The following is a 20,788-nucleotide window of genomic DNA, read 5'->3' as shown; positions in this document are numbered from 1 at the left end:
GGGCATTGGCCTCAGTGGACTCCCCCAGGGGTCAGGGTCAGGCAGGCCCTTCAGATCACAGGGAACCTAGTTCCGTGTTAGCAAGGGCTGTCCGTCTGCCAGTTCTCTCCCGTTCGTATGCACGGGAATACCTGCACCCTCCTGCTCTCATGCAGCCTGACAGGAGCAATGACTTTCACCAGCTGTGCGGGTGGCTGCGCTCGACAAGGCATGTGGCGTGACAGCCTCCCCACCCCGCTTCCCGAGGAGGCCTTGGACTCGCAGCTGGCGCCTCTCTGCGGAGCCTGGCACACCCCGCCTCGCAGCTCTCCCCTGGCCGAAGCCCTGGCCCTTTCGTCTGCCAGGAGCTGCTCTCCAGCTGCTGAGGACCAGGGTGCAACATTTGAAAAACTCAGCTCTGGCCTTCAGTTGCTCTGGAGTTGAAAAGCTCGGGGTTGGGGTGGGGATCTGTTCAGCATCTAAACATAGCCGGGGGGAATAAACTCTTGCCTTATATTTTTAGTTTTTATTACATAATTAGCATCATGTTAATGGTGTTATAATATTAGCTCTAAATAAAATAGGCGGCGGGGGTGGGGGGGGATTTACACACAGTTATACCATGTGCACATGGACTAATTTTTCCAAAAGTCCCAATGACCTGGGCATTCTGAGATGGAGGGGCAGGGAAGGGAAGGGGCAGTCAGTGAGAAGTGATTTAGGTGCCCTGAAATGGCCGGAATCAAGCCAATGCACAGGCTTGATTTCAAGCTCATGGCTTCTCTTTTGTAAGACTGAGCTCTGGAATCGCCTCCTCCAGGAAGCCTTCCGTGGTGTCCTCCTTGTCAACAGCCAGGCTGTATTAGGTGCCTCTTTCTACTCACATCACGCCTTCCCTATGTGCTTCCCATGTTGTGTTATGACTGTTTATGTGCGTGGCTCTTCCAGGAGACTGATTCCTAGGGGCTCAGGAGTATATCTTATTCATCTCTACATCTCTAGTGCCTCGTACATTCAAGCAGGTCAGATGTTGGTGAGGACGGTCAATAAGCTAAGATGCTAGACATAGGGATCAGGCATTTACAGAAGACTATATGCACTGAGGCTCAGGCAAATGTCTAAAGTCTGCGGGATAGAAAGCAACATTGAAGTGTGTGATCCGTGCCTGATAAGGGTGTGTTTTCTTAGAAGTGTTTTGTGCGTGCAAAACAGAGAGGAGGAAGACTTGGCCGCATCCCACCAGTGCCTGGGAGGTCTCTTCCCATGTTGGGAAAGAGAAGAACACTTGCAGAGCAGGAGAAGGGGCCCCTGTCCCCCCTCACGACTCTGCGAGCTTCGGATCTGTTGCTCTCCCCCTTAGCCTACAGGAGGCAGGGGCAGTGTCATCATATTGGAATTCCTGCTGCCCCGCATGGTGCCCGGTCACAGAATAGGTGCTCAGTGAACATTTGTGCAATGAATAGATGAGTGAATGGCTGCACGTATGGAGGAAGGAACTCTTGCAGTCCAGTGAAGTTCGTCAGGGAAGACCTAGGAGATAAGCATGGAGTCGAGTTATGAAAGGGGGAGGGGCAGGCATTGGCAAAGAGGGCTCGTGGTTGGGTGGTGGGGGCAGGCTGTGGGTGCCCCTCTCGGTGTGGATACTTCAACCAGATGCTGGCTCCGAATGGCATCACTTGTGAGAGAGGAAGACTAGGAAGTCACATGAACCACAGGCCCAGAGAGAGGCCTTTCCCTTTTCCTTTGCTGCTTTTCCTCCAGCGCTTCGAGTTGGACACATTGCTAAGATTCCTAGAGTCCCTAGAGCAGGGGTGGGGGTGTGGAGGGGGGGCGGTTCTAATAAATGAGTCTGGACAGAGGCATGTGGAGAGTGGCCCAGGGAGACGGGGAGGAGGGGGAGCAAATTGGGAGCTTGGGGAGGAGGCCGTGCTATTTCGGGTGCCTGACTCCCAGCCCCTCTCCCGCCAGATCTGCAGCAGACCCCACCTCCGCACACAATCCAGCGTCCCCACTTCTGTGCACTGGCTTCTGCTCCGACCTGGCTCCCTCCCTGCAGCCTTCAGCACTTGGCTCATTCTCCCGTGTGCTCGCCTGTATCCAAACCTCCTCCCAAGCTTTTCAGAGAAGCCTTCCCTAAATAACAACGCCTGCAAATAACAGTCAACATCTACAGTTTATCCCCGTCCCTACTGTGCGCCATGCCCCACACTGGGTGCTTTGCTTGTCCCCATTCAACTTACAAGAAACACGTGAGCTCATGACTCCCGTGACCTCTACTTGACAAATGAAGAAACTGAGCCTCAGAGAGGTTGAGTGAACCAGGCCAGGCCCCCCTGCCAGGTGGTGGCAAAGCCGTGGCTGGAACCCAGATCTGCCTCGCCCCGAAGCCTGGGCTCCTCCCACAGCTACACAGCCCTCTCTCTGAATCAGAAACTCGGGGTGGGGCCCAGCGAGCTGCATTTTAACAGACCCTCTAGGACAGCGGTTCTCAACCTGTGGGTCGCGACTCCTTTGGGATTCGAATGACCCTTTCACAGGGGTCGCCTAAGACCCATCAGAAAACACATACAATTACATATTGTTTTTGTGATTCATCACTATGCTTCAATTATGTTCAATTTGTAACAATGAAATTGGGGGTCACCACAACATGAGGAACTGTATTAAAGGGTCGCGGCATGAGGAAGGTTGAGAACCGCTGCTCTAGGAGGTTCTAGAACTGCTGGCTTCGCTGATCAGGCTTCAACCTGGCTGAAAAACTCCAGGTCCGACCGAGACTCGAAGCAAGGTGCGTGACGCAGTCGGACAGTTCTGTTTACGGGCTCTGGGCATAGGGTGAGGTGCTCAGGGTTCCCGAGCACCGGCTTCTGGTTACGAAATAGGAACAACCACGGCCTTAGAGGGGACAGCCCTGGCTTTGTGTCTCCGGGAGAGGAGCTCCCAAGAGTGGTTACTTGATCTTGATGGCACCTTAGTGTCACTGGGGTTTTTTGCAAACTATCAATGCCAGCTCCCTCCCCAGGCCAGGCCAGCGTCTCTGAGGGTGGGATCGGGGTCTGAGTGGCTGCAGTGTGCATCGGGTAGAGAACTCCGGCTGCTCTCACTCAGGCCTCTCCCTCCCCATCACTTCCTCCCATGAAGGGGCGAGGCGGCTCTCACAGTGACTCTGGGGGAAGTTAGGAGCCGGGCCTCCCTCTGCTCTCTGGGACCTGCCCCTGCAGGGCGGGTGCATCTGGCCAGCTCCGGTGAGGAGGTCAGGAGCCTGCTTCTGTGGGGAGGCCCACGGGCACCCTCCTCTGCCGATGCCTGGGCCTGGGCGCTGGCCTCTCTCCTGAGCCCACGAGGAAGTCCTTTTGGCCGGAGATATGAAGCCACGCACTCCCACAGCTTTTCAGGGACGTGGCCGATAAGGTGACCTCTATCTGGGTGCCCCATGTGTCTGTTTCTGAACTGGTGCTGAACTCAAGCAAAAACAGGGAGCTTTTATGTAGAACCCGCCCCCCCACACCCCCGCAAAGCCCAAACATCATATACTCGACAGAGTTCGTGCTGAATCTCCTGAGATGGCAGAAATGAGCCAGCGAGTTGGTGCTCGGTTTGTTGCATCTGAGTCAAAACCAAGCCCCCTCTGAGCACCTCCCCGGGGCCTGGCCTCCCAGCCTCCAACTTCCTTCACCACCAAGCTCCTCTCTGACAGTTAGCTCCTTAACCCCACTTCTCTCAACGCAGTGAATGTGGATGGTGCTGGTGAGGACTGGAACAGGATCTATTGTAGTGGAGAGAAGAGAAAATGATTTAGAATAGGCTCTGCCTTTTTTTTTTAATGCATCCCCAGGTGACGCTGATGCTGCTGGTGCACCACCAAGCTCCTCTCTGACAGTTAGCTCCTTAACCCCACTTCTCTCAACGCAGTGAATGTGGACGGTGCTGGTGAGGACTGGAACAGGATCTATTGTAGCGGAGAGAAGAGAAAATGATTTAGAATCGGCTCTACCTTTTTTTTTAATGTGTCCCCAGGTGACGCTGATGCTGCTGGTCCAGGGACACCTGCTGAGGTCACCTGAGCTAAAGGGAACCAGAGGCAGGGGCTCCGGCTGTAGGGATGCTTGGGGAGTCGGTGGGTGGGCAGAGGCATATCTGGGCCCCGATGTAGTCACGTATCTTGCAAGCGTGGCTGAACATTAGAATCACCTGGAGAGATTGACAAATGCCAGAGCCCAGGAGGGGGACTGTTCCAGTTTTCCCAGGACCAAGAGGTCCCTGGGATGTGCGACTTTTTAAAACCAGGACAATCCTGGGCAAGCCTGTTGGCTCCCCCTGCCCACCTAGAGATTCTGGCTTGATTGGTTCTGATTTGGGTCTAGGCATTGATATTTTTCAGAATGCCCTGTGAGGCCCCTGTGCAGCCAGGTGTGGGAACTGGGGGGATTTGATCACAAGTCCGGAAAGAAGGGGCAACTGGAGGAAAAGGTGGGCACAGGTGTGGTGAGAGAACAGGAGGCCGGCGGGACCCTCCTGTGCCGATGCCTGGGCCTGGGAGCTGACCTCCCTCGTGAGTGGGGCATCAGGAAGTCCATTTGTCTGGAGATAGAAAACCACACACTCCCCCAGCTTTTCAGGAACGTGGCCCATCAGGTGACCTCCATCTGTGTGCTCCATGCGTCTGTTCCTGAACTGGTGCAAGAAGAGGAAGGTTTATGGATGGACCCCCTCGTGAGTGGGGCATCAGGAAGTCCATTTGTCTGGAGATAGAAAACCACACACTCCCACAGCTTTTCAGGAACGTGGCCAATCAGGTGACCTCCATCTGTGTGCCCCATGCATCTGTTCCTGAACTGGTGCTGAACTTGAGCAAGAAGAGGAAGGTTTATGGATGGATCTACCACACTTGTTAAATCGCAGATTCCTGGATCCTTGCTGGAGATCTGCTGACCTGGGAGCTCTGAGTGCAGGGCCTGCAGCTGTGGGGGTGGCGGGGGTGTGTTGATGAGCTGCTGGGGAGGTGCTGCTGGAGATCCCATGCCCAGAGGGGGAAATGAAGAGCTGACTTGAGGGAGGGGAGCTGGGAACCAGCATAGGATCTGAGCAGGGAGCTTGCAGATGAGTTTGGCCTGAGGCCAAGAGGAGGAGTGGACGGGTGCAGATGGAGCTCAGAAGAAAGGGTCAGTCTCGGCCTGGGCTGGAGGTCATCCTAACCAGTGGAAAAGGAGATGCTCTTTGGAGAGGGTTCCAGCTCGGAGGACATCCCAGCTAGCTCAGCAAGTGAGCACCAGGCGAGGTCAGCACTGTGTCTGCTGGGAGCCGCATCCAGCTCCTGCCGCTATGACCACACGGCCGTGCCCTGCATGTCTGTGTGGGGCCGGAGCGTCCGTGCGTGCTGGGAACGAGGGCTTTGGATGGTCTGTAGAACCTTTCTCTGACCAGCACAGCCATGTGCTGGGACTGTGCAGGTCACTTCGCTTCTCCGAGCCTCTGTTTCCTCGTCGTAAAATCAGATGCTACTCCCCACTTGTAAGGATTGTGGTGAGAATTGAAGGAGATAATCACATAAGTGCTTGCTGGGTAGCAGTGCTCAAGGAAGAGTCAGTGGCCTGCCGTTTGGAGCCTCAGGACTGTGGTGTCATTGGCAGCAGAAGGCAGGGGTGGTCTGAGGGGAGGCGGTGGAGGCGGTGAGAGGAGCCGGTGGGAGCTGTGTGCACATCTGAAGGAGAGGCAGAGTTGGAGGGTGGAGCTGGAGGTGGGGGAGGAGGGTGTGGAGTGAGCATTGCCTAGGTAGCCTGCCACACAAGGATGGACGGTGGGCTTGGAAGGAAAAGGAGAAGGAGAAGGGCAGAGGTCTGAGAGGTGGACCGTGGCAGAGCCCAGGCACATCTGCTGGGTACGGGCTCTGTGCTGGACACGGGTTACCGTGGAACCCTGCGACACTGTCCCCGAGCACAGGGAGGTCACACGCGGTCAGAGTGGCTGTAATTCAGGAAGCAATAGCTGTGCTGTCTGTTTGATGATGGGAGAAAAGCAGGCTGCTCAGGAGGGTGCCCAGTCGCGCCTGCAGAACAGGGTAAGGCTTGCCAGGGGAGTGCCCAGGAGAATGGGGACAGGCAGGGAGAGGCTGTGCCAGGCAGAGGGGCCCAGCTGGTGGAAATCAAAGAGGAAGAGGGAGCTTGGAGCATCAGGACAGCTGGGTGGGATCGCACATTGTTCTGAAACACCGGGAAGAGGGAGAACTAAGAAACTGGCTCTGGAGGGTGACAGGGTGGAAGGAAGGGATGCCCAGAAGGGAGATTCCGGGGCGAGGTGGGTCATGGGCCTCAATTACTGGGCACTGAGGAGGCACCTGAGCGGATAAAGCCCTTCAGTGGAGAGAATTGGTGGAGCTTGCAGGGAAGTCAGGGTCAAAGAAAGGATTTAGAAATGGGAGCAGGACCTCCCCCAGGGCTTGGCGCTACTGGAGGGACAGCCGGCTCCCAGAGGAAGTCCAGCTCCTGCGGTCTGATGTCCTGGCGATCAGGTCTCCTCTCCTCCGAGGAAACACCCCTTCCTGGGAGCACAGAGGGACAAAGAAACCCTCTGCCTTCTACCTGCAGCCGGCCTTTCGCTCGCAGGAAGGAGGGGCAGGGAGGGACAGACAGAAATGCAGACGGCCCGGGTTTGTCTGGGAATGCCAAGCTCTGATTGAACCGATTGAGCTGTGCCAGTTCGTAAAGGAGCGTGCCTTTGCCTCCTCCTGAGTGTCACTTGAGACACCTCTTGAGGGTGTCTGCCCAAGGTCTAGAGGCCTTTGACCTCCAGTGGACTTTGGAGAAGAGGTGAAGTTCATTGGGTTTGACATAAAATTTATTTCTGGGGACTCAACCTTCTCTTCTCTCTCTCCCCCCACCCCCAACCCCACCTCCACCCACTGCCCTTAGAGGGCCTTTATTCGGGAAGAGGACCTACTGCATGCATGGCACTGGGCCAGGAGCTGTCCTCATGGGGCTCTGAGGCTGTTCATTTTACTTCAGTGGATATACTGGTAAATGAATAAAGAAATAACGTAGCCCTAGCCAGCTTGGCTCAGTGGATAGAGTGTCGGCCTGTGGACTGAAGGGTCCCAGGTTCGATTCCAGCCAAGGCACATGCCCAGTTTGCGGGCTCGATCCCCAGTAGGGGGTGTGCAGGAGGCAGCCAATCAATGATTCTCTCTCATCATTGATGTTTCTCTCTCTCCCCCTTGGTCTCTGAAATCAATAAAAATACATTTTAAAAAAATAACCTGAAGTGTAATGAAGTAGTACATGACCAAGTATCTTATAAACAGAACACAAGTGCTCTGAGTTTATTTGGGAGGATTCGGGTAGATTAGGGTGGTCTGGAAGGCTGTTTGGAGGAGGCAGGATCTGCAGGGGATGGAGCGGAGGAGTGGGAAGCCGAGGTGGGCATGGCATGGGCATGGGTGCAGGATAATGTTGTGAACCCAAATGTAGAGCAAGCAGAGCCATTCTTTTCTTTATTCCAAAGCTCATACGTTCCCTTGCTTTTAATATCCAATTGCAGAAGAACATACAACCTTTGCGCTATGTCTTATAACAGACAGAGTCAAGAATTCAGGAAATACTGCCATTGATTTAATCCAATCCAAGGCTCTTATCAAGTTCCTGCTGTGTCTGCAGAAAAAGCCCTGTGGGGGAGCTGGAGATAAAAGCCAGTGTCAGGCCCTCCAGGAATTTCAGTCCCTCCAGCAGTGGTGCTCTGAGGGAGGAGTGAGGACCACAAAGTGCTCAGAAACCCAGAGCTGGAGTGGAGGGGGAGGGGGGGAAGGAGGGGAGGCCAGGATGGGAAACAGCCCAGCCTTGCTGAGTTGCCCACCCAGGCCATTCGGGCAGGAAGCCACCCCCGATTAAAGAAACTGGTCTCTGTTCCGTCCCTCCATTCCGGGACTGTGGCTCACATTTTTGGAAGCACACAGGGAGTGGCTGCGGGGCTGCCCTTCCTGGGAAAGTCGGCCTGCGCTGGCTGCCTAGGGAGATGGGCAGCACCAGCTGCATGGTTTGTGGGGCCCGGTGCAAAGTGAAAATGCAGGGCTCCTTGTTCCAAAGTGATTAAAGATTTTATGACGGTGATAGCAGAGCCTAAACCCAAGTGGGGTCCTTCTGAAGGCCCCCAGTCCACACGCCCGGGAGGCTGGCCCCGAGGATGGCACAGCCTGGACCTTTCTGTGACTCAGTGTGTGTGGTAAGGTGACCGGCCTGGTGCTGTCTGCCTTGGGGCAGGGCTTCTCTGGACTAGATTATTCCTAGAGCACTAGGAGGGGGGGTGGGGAGGGATGGGCCTCTGCAGGAGGCTGACATGGCTGTGGGGGCCCCTATATTCACCACATTTACCATGATGCTGCCTCCTCCTCTCCTCTCTGTGCAGAGGGAGCCTTGCTACCTCCTCCTCTCATCTCTGTGCAGGGGGAGGTTGCTGCCTCCTCTCCTCTCTTCAGGGGAAGCTATCTGAGATCTGGAATCATTCAGACTGAGGGTCATGTATTTTATGAACTTGACTAACTGGCCGAGTTCTTATCTTCTCTAAGCCTTAATATCCCTAGATGTGAAAATGCAGATCATAATACCATCTTTGCAGGATGTCGGGGTGATTAACTGAAATAAAAAACGTGAAACTCTGAGCCCGGCCTAGCAGGTAGTAAATGTGAGTCAGTATCCTTCTTTCTGGAAATGTATTGAACATCTAGCTTGTAAAGTGTGGGGCACGGAATAGTTCGGAGACACATTATTTGGTTTTTTTTTTCCATCTCAGGCTGGTTGGGGAAGCAGCTAAAATCAACAGGAGAATTTCAGATAGAGGCAGGGGGAGTGTGTGCCCTGTTATAACATAACCCAAGGGAACCCAGTTGCATCTGCTGGACACACACAAACCCATGTGCACACATGCACCCGTGCCTGTGTACACACATCCAGAGCAGAATCTAAACTGGGCTGCAGTCAGGGTGTCTTATACGAAAGAGCCCGAGTTTGGGAGTCATCTCCTGGTTTTGAAGCTCTGGGTCCTCATCGGTCAAAGATCCTGACCTCACTTGATTGTCTTGAGATTAGATGAGATGACAAATGTCACCTCGGACTCTGGCCCATGGCAGGTACAGGGTCCTTTGAGTAGGTCTCTGCTCCCAGGCAGAGGCTCATGGGGACATGACGATGAGACACTGCACTCCCCACAGTGACACTTTCTAAATATCAGGCTTGGGTGCCCCCTTTATGACCTACAGGCGGGCTAATTCGAAATTGAAGTGGGGGCTGCTTTGGAGCAGCATTAGTTTCCTCTGCTCATCTACTTTGAGGAACTGGCTGGATCCTCTTTCTGCTGAGACTTGAAAGTCAGTGGAATCAGGTGTATTTGTTTCCTGGAGATGAACACACATATACACACACCACCTATGCATGCACACCATACCCCACACACACAAAATACACACAGACCATATGCACACACATGCCACATGCAACCACCCCTACACACACACTTCTGCACCCACAGAGTCACATCCTCTCACATGCTAACTTGCATTCATTTCTTCTCTTCTCCCTCCCCCTCAGCACTGTATCACTGAGCATCTCCCACACTTGCTTGTTCACTCTTCATGGATCAGGCCTCTCCCCAACCCCACCCAAACCCCATCCCTCCTGATGCCTTGTCCTGAGAACTCCACCTCATGGTCTCATTCTCGACCCCCTTGGCCATCTTCTCTGCCTCTGACAAATTTCAGAACTGTAACCCTGGCAGTGAGAGCCCTATTTTTATCCACCTGGATGCCCTGGGCTGCTGTCATTTAGCCCTATCCCCAGAGACATCCAGATGGAAACAGGTCTGTCCTGTGTGTGCTTCTAACTCCATCCTCACTCAGCTCCCGGAGCCCCTCAGCTCCTCTCATGCTTTCCTGGGCTGAGCCCTGCACCTTAGCCATCACTCTGAGCAGCCTGGGGCGGGAGAGGAAGAGGGAACTCAGTTGGAGGGCTTGCAATGTGCTTGGTGCTATGCTGGCTGCCTAATACTTGCCCTTCATTTGGTGCTCATGGCAGCCCTGGGTCAAACCACATGCATTGCTGTCCGTGTGTCCATGAGGGAGAGGAAGCTCATGGGTACTAAGTCATTTAGCCACAGGCTTAATATGAAAGCATACACTCTTTGTACTCCTTCCTCCCAGAAGATGAAACCAGATGGGCTGAGGCTTAGCCTGTAGGGATTCCATGTTCTACATCCCCTCACTCCCAGGCAGTCTTTTCTAGAATCTGCAAAGTAGCTTATAACATTAGAAATCTTCTAGAAGGGAGCCTGAGCCCTTGGTGGCTTGATGTTGTGAAGCTATGAATAGACCTGTTTTGTTTGTTGTTAACGACTTAATTGGACTATAATCCTATCTAATAATAGACAAACATGGTAATTGACCATACCTTCGCTACGCCTCCCATTGGCTAATCAGCGCGATATGCAAATTAACCACCAACAAAGATGGCGGCTAATTTGCATACTGCAGGCAGATCCCGCTGCGCTGCCCTGCCTGGGGCTGGCGGCAGCACACAATCCCCAGCCGCCGCCCGCCTCAGCGCGGGACCCGGGCCTGCCATCTGCGACCGGGGAAGATGGGGCAGACACCGCGGGATTGGGCGTGCCATCTGCCACCAGGGGAGCGGGCCTAAGCCAAGAGGTGGTTATCTCCCGAGGGGTCCCAGACTGTGAGAGGGCACAGGTTGGGCTGAGGGGACCCCCCCCTCCCCCCGCCGCCAGTGCACAAATTTCCTTCTGGACAAAGCCACGGCAGCAGGGGCTGAGGCAGCTGCCGCTGTGGAGGGGACCAAGGCAGCTGCCATGGCGGCAGGAGCTTAGCTCCTTGCACGAATTTTGTGCATTGGGCCTCTAGTTGATATATAACAAGCCTTACATAATTAAAGTACATAATTCAATAAGTTTAACCTATGTGTGACCTCTGAAACCATCACCTGATGGTTTGCTCTTGGACCCCCAGCACCAAGAGCAATACCAGTTGTGGAGCAAGTGCTTAGGGGTTAAGTGATTGAACCAGGGAATGAATGGTGAACTAAGGGAGCTCAGGGGGTATGGTTCATTCAGCCAGCAGCATGTAGCACCTCGCATGTTCTGTGGCCCGGAGCCCAGTGTTGGGTGGGAGAAAATCCAGGGAGCATGTGGTTTGACCTGCTCACTTACAAGCGAGGCTCAAGAAAGTATGCTCTCTTGTCCAAGGTCATTCCTCTCTTGTCCAAGGTCATTCCTCTCTTGTCCAGGTGGCCTGCTGGGGCAGAGTTGGGACTCAATCCTAAGATGAGGTCGCCTCATCTTTAGCCTAAGGTGGTTCATCTTTTAAAGCATTGTTTTCTCATGAAAGTAATAAATGCCCATGGGAAGAAATTTGGGAAAATCTGGAAAAGTGTCAGAAAAATAACCCCAAACTCCAGGAACCCAAAGATCATTGTGTGTGTATCTCTCTAATCAGTCCCTATTAACCAAGCCTCATGTTTTGGTGTTTTCAGCCTTGTAACCCTGGGTTGGACATCTGGTCCTGACTCTGATGGCATCTCTGATTATGTCCAGCACCCTCCCCCCTGTAAATGCTCCTCTAACCCCTCTGTATGAGCCGGGAGCCCAGGGTGGAATGCGACCCCCATTGGGCATACAGTTCTGCAAACGTTCCTCAGACTCAAGCGTTTGCACTTCCCCTATCATCACGGTATACACACTTCATTAGATGTATTTGTTTAATTGTTTCCCTACCCAACCAAACCGAACTCTTGTTTACCATTGTCTTTTTCCAGCTCTTCACATGGCACTTAGGTGCTCAACAAATATTTGGTAGAATAAATGAATGAACAGATGAAATTATATGGATAAGAGTGAGGGGCAGGTGAGGGGTCACCTGGGTCTGCTTTTCAATCACATTTGCCTTCCAGGAGCCAACTCAGTTCCCCTTCCCCCTCTCCCAGTCCCTGCCCTCCCCCACTCTGCCCGCCAGGAAAGGTGGGTTATGACTGTGGTCCAGTCCAGAATTTATGTCCAGCCCATCCCAGCCCATAGGCACCTGCGTAGCCTTCTCAGTGTGAATGCAGGATGCTGAGGGGACTGGCAGGACTGCATGAGGGCACCATGTCTGGAAAGACAGCCCGAGTCCAGCATTTACCATGCGCACAGGCCCACCTGGGTCCCAGGGTTAGCCTCCCCTAATAGCACCTGGGTCCTGCCCTCAGGAGTGACAGCATGCCTTTGTCCTAGGACTCTGGGAGAAGAGGACCAGCAGGAGTGGACGGCAGGACGCTCCGCTCCTCCCCACTCCACCGGGGTTTGAGTTCTCAGTGTGCTGGGCGCTGGGGCGAGTCCAGGCAGGGTACACAGACAGAAGCTGTGGGCCCTCTTCCCGGGAGCCTTATCTGTGTGATGGAGGAGGGGAAGCTAGAGGGTGGTTTCCCTTTGGCCAGGAGCCCCTCTGGCTCTGATGGGTAGCAGACTTGGTGTTGAAATTCCTTCTTCTCCTTTACTTCACAGCTGTTATCCAAAGAGCTCCCAGCCCTCCCTCTCCTGCTCAGCCCAAGTCCTGTTCTCTGTGCCCAGTACATGTCATGCCAAAGCCCCTCGTCTGCTCACACACGTGCGGGCACACCCTCCGTGACATTCCCGGCATCTGACCCCTCCTCTCTGTTCTCAGCGATTCAGGGCCTCATTAGCTCTCATTCAGCTGGAGAGAGCTGCCTCCTACCTCTTCCCCTCTGTCTGTCTCTCCTGTAGTCCACCCCGTACGGTGCCACTGGAATTGTCCACCCAAATGCCAGCTCTCACCAGGCCTCACAAACTCTCTCTTTTCACTAAGAGCAACCAACTAATCAGCCAGCAAACCACACCCACCCATCTTTCAGCAGCTCCTCCTCAGCTGGCATGGGGGCCTGGCTTTGTCCAGCCCAACCTTGTTTCCCATGCCCCTCTCTGAGCCCTGCATTCCAGCCTGGGAAAACCACGTCCCTTCACCTCTCACTCGCCTCAGGGCTTTCTTGATGCCAGACGCTCTGGTATACCTTCTGGTATACCTGGTGAATGCTTTCTTGGACACCCCTGCACGCTGGCATGTGCCAGTATTCTCTCTTCCTCTGTGACGCAGCTTCAGTGCCATTTCCTGTGGAGACTTCCAGATCACCAGCCAGAAGTCACTCTTATCCTCCCTGCGGTCCAGGCCTGGACCACACCTCCTCCCTCCCGTGCATCCTAGTTGTTTATGCACGTGCCTCCCCCACAAGACTGCCAGCCTGGTGAGGATAGGATATGAGGTTTGGTTCATCTGAGACGCCCAGGAAATTGCTTTGTACCTGGCAGTCACTCAGGGGGTGGGAGGATGGATTGATGGATGGAAGGATGGATGGATGGATGGAAGCTTGACTATGGCCTTGGGGAGCTAGTTTCTGCTTGTTTTCTGCCCCAATGAGACAAAGAAACCTATATTCTCTTCATCATTTTTCAAAATGAGAAGCCAATTGGAAAATCCCTAACTTCACATTCACCCCAAGTCAGAGAAATGCCACTTTGGGGAATTTTCAGTTTCCTTTTCCCAGCAAGATACCCCTTTCTCTCCTTCCCCTTCTCCCCTTTTCTGTGCTTCCCACTCGACAGGGCAGCCTGCACAGAGGGGATGGGGCTGAGAGAGTTGACTTTTGCTTTCTGTGTCTTTCCCAGAGCAGAGGGGAAAGCCATAATTTAGGTGGCTGCTAAAAATAGCTCCCCGGTCCTGGAAAGAGAGCTTGATTATTTTTGAAAGTGCTCCCCACCCCTTCCCAGCCCTGCCTGAGGTTGACACTCTCCTGTCCTGAGGTTGACAGGGAAGTGACAACCTGTGGCCAAGCCCTGTCTGGGAGATGGTCCCACAGAGAAATGGGCGATGGGATGTCTTCATGCTTTCTTTTCCTGTCCGACTCAGATGGATCTCACTCCCAGCAACCACTCAGCATTGAGTGGGGACAGTGTGGTAGATGTGGGGTCTGGAGACCCGTTTTGAGTCCTCGCTTTACACTCTGCATCTTTCTGAACCTCACATTTTTCATCTGTAAAAGTGGGCGGTTGGATGAGGGTGTTGATACTCATATTTACCCTGCAGGAGTGCGGTGAAAGTTCAGTGTAAACCTTGAACGTGGTAGGTGTTCCAAAATGATAATTATAACTTTGTTATGATTAGAATCACTGGATTTAGAACACAACCCTCCCGTTTTAATGGGTGAGGACACGTGATTAGCCTGTTTGATACACTAAGTTGAACCATATGAAATTAATGATTTTGTAGATTAAACATAATTGAATACTGTCAGCTCCATGTAATTCAACCTAACACAGTGATGGGCAAGCTTTCTGTAAAGGGCCAGGGAGTGAATGCTTTTGGCTTTGTGGGCCACGGGGTCTCTGGTGCATGATCGCAGCCATGGGTGATACTTAAATGGTGGGTGTGCTGTGTTCCAATAAGACTGTATTTGCAAACACAGGCCGTGGACTGGATTTGGGCCCTGTAATAATATCTAACATTCATTCATGTAGAGAGCTTTCTGTAATATAGACAGTCAACTTTCAGGTATCTTCATAATTATAACAGTGGTGTATGCACGGAGCTATTCATAGTGTTTCCCATTACTAGGCACTTTTTAAGTGCTTTACAAATACTAACTAATTTAGTCCTCATGACACCCTATGCAGAATGTGCTGTTATTATTTCCCCATTTTCCTGATGAGTTACTTAGAGAGGCCAAGTAACTTGTCTGAAGCCACAGAGTTAGAGGTGCTGGCAGTTGAACAGAACCCAACCAAGTTTCTGGGTAGAGTTGGGTGCTGGTAATTCAACTTTAGGTTGGAAGTGTGTGTGTAGATAGAGTTATGAGGGATCTCAAGCCTGTTTGCAGCCCCCAAAGCATGAGGAGATGGTCTTCAGAGGCTTGAAGTGGTAGCGGGCAAGATGTAGGTGGGCAAGGGGGGAGAAGGTGGGCAGAGGCTCAAGATGGAAAAGCATAGACTCTTCCTTGGGAAGCCAGGTCCCGGGTAAGCTGGGTCTGGGTCCATTTCCTAGGTGGCCTCCAGGGGTGTACAGTGGGTCAGCATTTAGGGCGGAATCTCCTGCCTGTGAAACAGGAAGTTGTTTGCATTCCTTATGTTCCATGCAGTAGCTCTGGGCCCCATTCCAAGATCCAGGCTCCAGGGGATATGGTGGTGAGGAGGGCAAAGGAGCAGGCTCCCCAGAATGCCTGAGCTATACTGCCAAACCAAGGTACTGGTATCCCCTATCTATTTGCTTTGCCTATTAATTTAGCCACAAAATAATAGGCCGCTAGTCAGAACTCTGGCTTCACGCACACCATGCTGTTTCTGCCTCCTTGCCTTTGCTTTTGCTCTTCCCCTTGCCTGGAATGCCTTTTCCACCCTTTACCCTTCCGTAGTTCTCTCATTTCTTTCAAGACTAGCTCAGTATCATCTTCTCCTGAACACCTTCCCTGGGCTAAACCAGGTCCCCTTTCTCAGTGCTGCCACCGCACGTGTCTCTCTAGCCCTTGTGTTGCCTCCCTTGCCTCCCTGGCTCCTACACTAGGAGGGACCTCCTTGAGGAGAAGGACCGCACCTCGTTTAGTTATCACCACCCAGGTCCGTGTCTAGCACACAGGCTAGAAGCTGGTTAAAACCACGTGTGTTCAAGTGGCCACCACTGTCCTCAAAATCCGGTCCTTCACCCATAGGATGTGGTTGTGGGCCAAGTTGCCTGACCTTTGGGAGTCTTGATGTCATCATCAGTAAGAAGGTAGAGTCATGTTCTTGGAGAGTTTCAGGGACTAAGTGAGATTAAGCACTACATTGTCAGCACAGTGCCTGGCTCCTAGCAGGCATTTGGAAGTGGCCAAGGAGAGACACAATAGCATATCCTTGCCCTGTTAGCCCATGTGTGGGGCTTGGGGCAGGGAGCAGGGGAAGGCAACTTGAATACTCTAAAGCCACTCTGTTGGTCCCAAGAGATAAAGGAAGGGTTTATGAGTCAGCTTTGGTCATGTGATAGGAGCACTGAACTTGGAGACAGAATATTTATTTATTTATTTTTATATTTTATTTTTTGGAGTCAGAATATTTAGTTGTGAGTTCTAGCTCTGTCACTTAGCAGCTGGTGTTGTGACGAGCCATGTGACAGCTTCTGGAGCCTCATAATTATCATCTGTAGGGAGGGATAATAGCAATAGCCACCTCACAAGGAACATCACAAAGCTGAAATGAGACCTCAGAGCTAGGCAAACACCTGGCCCAGCTCATAGGAAATACTCAGTTACGAGTGATTGAGTTGGGGCTTATAGAACTCTTGAGAAAGCTCTGAGCAAGCCTAAGATATGGGCATTCCTTTGACATGTGCCCTATGGCTTAGTGCAGCGGTTCTCAACCTGTGGGTCATGACCCCTTTGGGGGTCAAACGACCCTTTCACAGGGGTTGCGCCTAAGACCATCGGAAAACACATATATAATTACATATTGTTTTTGTGATTAATCACTATGCTTCAATTATGTTCAATTTGTAACAATAAAATTGGGGGTCACCACAACATGAGGAACTGTATTAAAGGGTCGCGGCATTAGGAAGGTTGAGAACCACTGGCTTAGTGGTTTATAGCTTTAGAGTCAAAGTCATGTGTTTGAAGCCTACCTATGCCATAACTAGCTGTGTGTCTTGAGGCAAGTTACTTAACTTCTCTGAACAGCAGTTTTTTCTTGTTTCTTTCACTAACTTCTTTAAAATGATGCCACCTATCTCAGAGAGTTGTGGTGGGGATGAAATGTAGATATAACCCAGTGTGTGGAATATACCAAAGTCCCAGTTGTAAAAATATTATTCTGCTTTTAGTTATGAGTTAAGAGTAAGCACTGATGATGATACAGGGCTTTTGAAGTCCTAATTAATGCAAAAACTGGTGCGTAGAGGGCCTGGGGGCTAGGGCTTGAGGGTAAGGGTTAGGATTTTCATCTTTCCAGACCAAATGGGAGCACTGCACTCACGCAATAGGAAGTGCTTCCTGGCTCGGGCGGAATGTGGGAGGAGCACGCAGTGGAGGCTGAGAGCCCTGGGGGAATCTTTGGGAATGAGATCAAATCAGACAGTGTGAAAGGTCAGGGCTGACTGGGCTCTGGGAGTTCTTCAGACCAACCCTGCCACTGCACCGAGAGGAAACTGAGGCCCAGCTAGGATAACACCATGACCCCCTGCCCCACCGCTGACTGGTAACAAGCTCTGGTCTCCTGAATAGAGGACATCTGTGTTCTCCACAATGTGGAAGGATGGCAGTAAGGAGGGGAAGTCTGGCAGGAGCCCGAGGCTGGAGGAGACCCCTGACAGTCACAGGAGGGCTAACTGGTGGTGACCAGATGTTTTGGTGCCTTAGGGTGCTGGTTGGTCTGTGTTTAGGGACTAACAGTCCTGGAAGACCTTGTCCCCACAGGAGACGAAAGGGATGGGGCAAGGAGACAGGATAGGGAGGACATGGAGCTGTTGGTATTGGGGAAGTTTCCATGGAGAGAAAGGTGGCTGGTGGTGGGAGCAGGTTAAATCCCTCTGGCCCAAGTTCAAGTCCACTGGATTTTGTTCCGTTGTTGCTACCTGTTTTTCTGCATTGCTTCTCATACTTTTCTAATGTGGGGACGGGGTTTTGCAGAAATGACTCTGTGGTCACCTCCACCTTCCCTCCTCCCTGCCCAGGGTGAGTGCAAGGGTTTACCTTTCCATCTGGAGGTAGCTCAGAGCCTGAGGAGAAGTCAGATCCTCTGGGTCAGACTTCCCAGTTACCAGAGGTTAAGCCAGGTGGCTTAAATCTGACTGGGCTTGTTTCTACGATGCCCGGCTTGGTGGCCCATCCACGTCTGGAGGAGGGCTCCTGGCTGAGGCTCTGGGTCAGGCAGTCACCTTGCTGTGATGATGCCATTGAAGCCGCAGCAGCAGTGAGGGTCCAGTGTGATCCAGGCATCTCATTTATGTTACCTCCTTTTTTCTTCACCAAAACCCAGTGGGGAAGATGCTATCATTATTATCTCGGTGTCACAGTTGAGAAACCGGAGGTTCTGAGAGGTAAAGACTTCATGAAACATACTCAGGGTCACCAGCCAGGAGTCAAATCCCAGTTCCTCCCACTTCGAAGACTCTGTTCAGGTGGAGGAGGGGTTACAGCAGGGGTTGATGGGAACTCGGGGTGGTGGCAGGTGGAAGCTGTTGCTCCTGATGGAAGAAAATCAGGTGGCCTTTGGAATCTTCATGACCCTTTCCTGGTCTAGAGGAGACCTTTGACACCGGAGCTATTTCTAAACTAAGCTGTGGAGATTGGTCTTCTCGAGTGGGGGAGGCTACTAGGGGCTGGAGCCGTGGGTAAAAGGGCCATTGATGCGGGAAGGCAAGCTCTGGTGTGGTAAGTCAGACAACAGCCTGAACACTGGGGTTCAATCCCAGCTCTGTCCCTCACCTGTGAGACCCAGATAAGATATTTCTTCTTTGAACTGTAGTTTTCTGATCTCTCCATGAAGCTAGATAATTTCCAGCTGAATGTCTGTGGCTTTAGTTTCCGATGCTTCGATGTGTCCCTAAGAAAGAGAGGCAGCAACAAACTTAAAGGGGTTCATGGGGAGGAGGACGTCCTCAGAAATAGAAACATACTCAGCAGCTGTCAAACAGGCCTCCCCTTAAAGGGGCAGATATACAGCATTCCCCTGGGTGTGCAGGCCCTTCTCTGGGTCTACTTCCTCCTTCCTCCTGAGGCCACTCCCCATCACTCCTTATAATCAGGGGAGACATTAAAAATATTTAAGGAAAGCCATGGTCAGTGTTTCTCAGTGGTTAGAGCATTGGCCACACACTGAAGGATCACAGGTTCGATTCCCAGTCAAAGGCACATACCTGGGTTCCAGGTTCAATCCCTGACCCCAGTTGGGGCGCATACCGGAGGCAGCCAATCTATGTGTCTCTCTCATATCAATGTCTCTCTTTCTCTCCTGTCTCCCTTCCTCTCCTTCCCTCATTTCCACTGTCTCTGAAAAGCAATGAAAAATATATTTACAGGTGAGAATTAACCAATAACCAAAATATATATTTAAGGTATGGCATGGCACCAACTAACCAGAGAAGTCACAGCTGTAAACAGCTGGTGTAAGACTAACAGGGTATACTAGCTGTATGCCTGCCCTGCCCCCCACCACGGCTTCCTCCTGGCAAAGCCTGGCTCAGAGGGTGAAGGGCAAAGAAGGACAAGAAAGGAGACTGGGGGAGCGAGAAGAAGTTGAGGCGGTGAATGCAGAAAAGAGTTCACAGGTCCTCCCAGACACCAGCTCATCTCTCCCCAAACCCCATCATGCCATCAACCCAGCCTCACCACGGCCTCTTTCCTGCCTAAGCTTTGTGCCCTGAGCAGAGCAGTCTTGCCCGCCGGCTGAAGCTTCATTTTGAAGGCTGGTGGAAAAAAGGGGGACCTGGTCTGTACTCTGCCTCATCATCCCAAACTTGACAATGGGCAGGGGACTCCCAGGGTAGTCCACCCCATCTGCCTGCAGAATTGTTGCTTTGCCAAGCCTGAGAGTCGAGGACCAGGGCTTTGTCTCATCCACTCTTGGCTGACAAGTCCTATGGCCTCCCTTGCTCTCCTGTTTTCCTCAGCGCCACCTATTCCGGGTTTGCCACCATGTACCAGGATTGCTGTGTTAGCCTGCCTGCTGCTTTCTCTACTCCCAATTTCAAGATTGTTCCCTTGTTTCCTACAAGTGTTCCAGTTCGCTTATCAATGACTAGAAGTCAGAGATTTTAATCATGATTTCTTTTTTTAAAATATATTTTATTGATTTTTTTTACAGAGAAGAAGGGAGAGGGATAGAGAGTTAGAAACATCGACGAGAGAGAAACATCGATCAGCTGCCTCCTGCACATCCTCTACTGGGGATGTGCCCACAACCAAGGTACATGCCCTGGGACCCTTCAGTCCGCAGGCCGATGTTCTATCCATTGAGCCAAACTGGTTAGGGCTCAATCATGATTTCTTGACCGATTGATAAGGACCCCTTTCCTCCTGTGAAAACACAGGTTGGTTGTTTTTCAATTGACCACAAAATAGTTTTTGAACATTAAGTGCAAGGCATTTTATTAGCTATAGAAATTGGGGGGAGGTGGTCAGAGAAGCAGAAGGCATGGCCCTGTCTTCACTGTGGCTGTGCTGAGCCAATATGTAAATACATAGTAGACAACCCACAACACAGGCAGCCTTGGGTATATGCTATTTGAGGCTATCCTGTCACAAAGTTTATAAAGAAATATAAAAGCTCCAGGATGACAATTAAAATGCATCATGACTTATATGAGAGGCCAGATCAGATGGCTAAGTTAGTAGTGAAATGGTTAGGGCTTAGGAGACAAAGCAGTGCTCTCCAGAAGTTACCTTGCCTTTACTAGGAACAGGTTATGCCACATTTCACTTATTTTTTCTTGATCAGGTTCTAGGGCTTGGTTCAAAGAAATACCTTAGGTTAGGCTTAGCTCAGTTCCACCAGACTTCAGGGAGCGTCTCCTCCGGTGTCTTTACAGGAAAGGGCTGGGTAACTACATGGTTTGTGGATCAAGAGCTGGTTGGAGGACTGTTCCCTGAGAGTGGACTAGTCCTTTGCCATTCCCATCTAGGTCTGTTTGTATCCTTGCTGTGTTCAGCATTTTTAGGAATGATGTGAGTAAAGACCATGGACACATTCTGATCATTCTGTTCATGGCCTAAATCCAGAAGAAGCAGCTAAGAACCAATACTTAAAATAC

General features: G+C 51.9%; 1 protein-coding gene across 4 annotated transcripts in view; it reads left to right on the top strand.

Moving 5' to 3' along the window:
• Nucleotides 1–20,788, top strand: part of DAAM2 (dishevelled associated activator of morphogenesis 2) — a 106,670-nt gene that overhangs the window by 40,122 nt on the left and 45,760 nt on the right. The window lies entirely within an intron of this gene.

The sequence above is a fragment of the Myotis brandtii genome, unplaced genomic scaffold, assembly GCF_000412655.1.
Source record: "Myotis brandtii unplaced genomic scaffold, ASM41265v1 scaffold924, whole genome shotgun sequence".
Lineage (NCBI taxonomy): Eukaryota > Metazoa > Chordata > Mammalia > Chiroptera > Vespertilionidae > Myotis > Myotis brandtii.
This window is presented reverse-complemented; position numbering and strand designations above follow the sequence as displayed.